We start from the raw sequence: 4,783 nt of genomic DNA, 5'->3' as shown, positions 1-4,783 counted from the left end.
TTAATTGCACAAAATATTTTCTTTAAGTTTCAATATAAAAACTGCTTTGAACACTGTCATACTTAGAAAATATTTTACTAATTTTGTTTTATTTATCAAACATAGTTCTTATCAACGTAAACTTTCTACAGACACATTTTTTTGTTAGTTTTTTCAAAAATTCAATTCATTACTTTTGCCCGAGACTGAAACTGTTGATGCTATGTTGAAATTTAGTCTGAGTTAAGTATTTTGAGAGCACACATCCCTGCCAATTCTTTCTGCAAAAAGTACCATGTAAAAATATAACTTGACTTGAATCTGAACTTAAATGCAATTAAAAATTATTTAGGTTAAAAAAAATTCAAAAAGTAAAATATAAGTAGCAAGTATGAGAATTCTAGTTAAAAGTATAATAGCAGTGAAGAAAGTATATACATAGCAATTTTAAGTAAAATTTATGCAATTAGTAAAAAAATTAATAAAAATTAAATTCCTATTAAATTAATTACTAACAGAAAGAAAAATATTGCCAAAAAATTATAAAAAAAAAATAAGAAAAAAGTATTTAATAAATTTTACTTACAATACACATAGCGGGTATTGTTTTGTGCATTTAAGTGACATCATGTTTTAAAAGGAAAATAAAAGACTAATATCACACGAGAAACGAAAAAAAACTGGAAGAAGAAATGTTTACATTTAATAAAGATGGCGCGAATTTAAAATTTGCAACAATATTACTTTAATTAGTCGCATACTAATCCGATTGAGACTATATTATATAATTTAGCTCTGTACCTATGTAATAAAACTAAACGAAAAGAGTAAAAACCAAATTATTTGAAAATGAATCGTTCTTAGCGCATTAAGAAGTATGTAAATTTATTCGTTTTAGATACACGCACATTGTAAAATTTTATTGAAATTTAAAAGCAAATCAAAAATAGAAATTATTAAATATTTTTTATTATAAGCTCTCATTTAATTTAATATTATGAGACCATACATTTTTATAAATATAACGAAAAAATTTTGTTTTCATTATTAAAAAAATCTTCTACGAAACCATAATTAAATTTATTATTATTTTTTTATAAAAAAAAAGGAACAGTTTTCGTTTATATATAAACAAATAATATAAAACAACAAATTAAATGACAAACTACCCTCAGAAAAGAATATTTTTAATGAATACTCAATGTTTTAGAAAAAACAAATTCATAATTTTAAACTAATTTCACACCACAAGGCGAACTTTTACTGTTCTCTTAGATACAATGGCCGTATATCTTATGTGTATACACTGTTTCTTATACAGTTTTTACCTTACGTCTTTTACCGCACGTAACCCTTATATTCTTACATATTAAAATTCTTAATTTTTAGTTTTATCTATGGTTAACTAGTGCGTTTGTTACCATAATGAAATGAAACGGAAAATACTCTTTTCGATTTTGTTACACAACTGACAAATTAATTTATTCAAACTCTGATTATAATTTATTCATTTATAAAGTTTTAAGATTTTTATTAATCTTACATTAATTTTATTCACTTTTGTTTGTTTAAAAATTATTTAAAAAATTTTCATTATATATTTATACATATATGTTGACTTTTATTTTTTCATTTCATTAATTTTAAAATATAACTGAATGAACACATAAAAAATAATATTTAAGTAATGATGACATATGTCGGAAATAATATACAATTATAATTTTTTATTATAAATTTTCACTGTCTTCAATAAAAATTACAGCGGGAATTCATGGCAATTTCCGTATAGTATAAAAAGGGATATAAGCATATCCAACTAAGCTTAACATAGCCTTATGGTAAGAATCGTAAAAACCATGTAATGTAAGGTCTTGTTATATTAAGGTTGAAAGTGTCTTACAATGCGATTTAATTCTGCAATTGTGCAGCAATAAGATATTTCTTCATACAAATATTCTTAGTATAATTAAGTCAAAATAGTGTAAACATTTTATAATCGCCTTTATTATTAAACAGAATACTACTTTGAAATACTTCAATGTGGTAATCACAATTACGATAAAAACAAATTATGTAAAAACTGATATAAATTACTTATATCCGTATTTTCAAAACCTAATAGGTAATTAGTGTAAAAATCTGTCTTATTTAGTGGCTTAATGCTTCAAATCATTTACATTTAATAGTGGAAATGTTTGCTACAATTATTATATGTATGCCTGTATGGGGGACTCCATTTTAAGTACACTTAACAATACACTTAACACAATATGGAATATTTGATCAGTTTCTTCTGCTCCTTAATATAATGGTGACGTTTAATATTTTAAAGATCATTAATAATCGGAAAAGTACTATATTAGTAAAATATTTTAGTATTTCTATCACTCAATAGATAGTATTCTCAAGATCTACTAAACGCATTTAAAATTGAAGGTTTTTCTAATGCAAATAATACTTTTGTTTTAAAAATCTGTCAAATACACACAAAATATAATATCAGCATTGTATTTCACATGTATATAACACATGTATTTTATATCGGCCATGATTTCTGTAAAGTCAGGTATCTGGGGTCCTACATGTGTGTACAGAAATCATATAAACATTATTATTGTATTAAACTTACATTTCCTTAAAAGTGTGAGATTGATAAATGTATCACCCAATTCTTTGATTTAAAATAGGAAATAGTAAAAAACTGTAATTTTGGAAGTGTACAATTACATATATTAATGTTCTTAAGAAGACACTCTAATTAAAAATAGGAAATATCTATTCATCATTTACTTTTAAATACGCGTTATATACAGTAACAGTGCTGTTTAGTGGGTAAGGCAATAAGGCTTAAGACTACGGTACTCTACAAATACATGTGTCAAGATAATGCAACAACAAATCTATTGGAAATGCTAATGAATTTACGCCGGCACATTATTAAAGTTATGTGTTTTGGACACGCCTTATATCCAGAGCGCTAGTATAGCTGAGTATAACAGACAAACATAAGTTTATTATAATTTTTATTTAATCCCCCAATTTCTTTATTAAACATGTAGCCATCTTTTCATTTGCTTTACTTTGTATTACACGGTTTCTATTAGTACCGGTGAGGCTAAGATCAGTCATTTTAAATCCATTTTTCTGATTTTAAAATTATTGAATTATGGATTCCTGTGATCCTACTGTATACATTTTATTTATATAATTAATTTTTTTTTAAACCTTCAAGATGAAATTGGTTTAATTTAACCAAGCAGTCCAGAAGTCTCTTATTTTTATAAGTTATATAAATAATAATATAGTTTTCAATTTCAACATATCAGCGGTTTGCTTGGATTACATGGGTGATTAAGCATGGGTATAACAAGTTTTACGATTTTTTGTTCTCAAATAACTTGCCTTTTCTGAACAAAGGGGATTTAATGGTTCCAAATTATTGCTAGAAGAAAAATAATTATGAATATTATAATTGTTAAAAAAATTATAAATTATATTCGATTGTTCGTTTAGCTTTAGTTTTTTTTTATAGTCCAAGACATTTAATTAAATTTTTATAATCTTTTTACATCTCTCTAATTTTCTTCAATCTTATATTAATTTTTTATTAAAAATGTATGGTTTCCCAAAGAGAATAACATTATTTTTAATTATTTATATAAACAAAATAAAATTTAAAAAAAAAACTAACAATATGTTGTGCCAACAATTTCAGAATTTTAAACACATAATACTAAAAAATATATAACATATATGTAATATGAATATTGTTTTTTAACTCTATTATTATATCTTGAAAAATTATATTTTGAAATTTTTACAGATAAAAATAATTTTACGCATTTTTTTTTATTGAAGTAAATCATTTGTGTAAATATTGGCACAAAAATATTTCTAACTCTTGTATGTAAACATGTTAATATTAAATTAATATTAAATACATTATAATAATTTAATATTTTTTAAATAATTTTTATTTTGTACCATATTTAAAAAGACGCACTGAATCAAATAGATGAAAATATATGAAAAATAAAAAAACTAAAAGACAAATAAGCGAATCTGTTTTTATTCTTGTATCCAATACATTTTTTTAGAAATTTAAAAATTGTGGTTAACATATACATCTACAACCAAAATAAAAAAAATAATTTGGCATATAAGAAAAGGTTAACAAACTTTGATTTTACAATATATGTTCACAATACTGCATAATATTTCTATTCAAGCAAAACGTTTCTTTAATTAATATGTGCAAACTAATAAATGAGATAGAACGTGGGGAGCTAGACACAGGTACAGATTAGTAATTTAGAAACAGGTTTCAAAGAATTTAAATTCTTAGTTACTGTTAGAGAATTATTATAATTAATCCATAATGAAATTTCGACCATATACGAGTAGCAGAAGTTTTTAAAAGAAATGTTTATTACAGAATTTTTTTTTTGTATTCGTATAACTTAAAAAAAGCAATATTTCAAAGTATGAATATAAATATTTTAATTTAAAAATATAATATTGCTTCTGTGTTTATCTCGGGCATTATTTATACGCAACTCAGTGTAAAGTTCAGCAGATTATCCATTATTTGTATAGATTATTTGCCGGTTTAATGCGACAAATAGATTTAGTGATGTATTTAAAACCGACTTAACGCAAATAGCAATATTGTTTGACATGCAATAAGGTAGAACCTTCAAAGTTCTATAATCCATACTCGTAGTTGTCATATACATTGTGACCGAAAAGTTTCCGGTCATAAATAAATAAAACGCAAAATTCTTAATCTTCATCAATATTT

The sequence above is a fragment of the Teleopsis dalmanni genome, chromosome 1, assembly GCF_002237135.1.
Source record: "Teleopsis dalmanni isolate 2A chromosome 1, ASM223713v2, whole genome shotgun sequence".
Taxonomy (NCBI): Eukaryota; Metazoa; Arthropoda; class Insecta; order Diptera; family Diopsidae; genus Teleopsis; species Teleopsis dalmanni.
Note: the sequence above shows the minus strand (reverse complement) of the source record.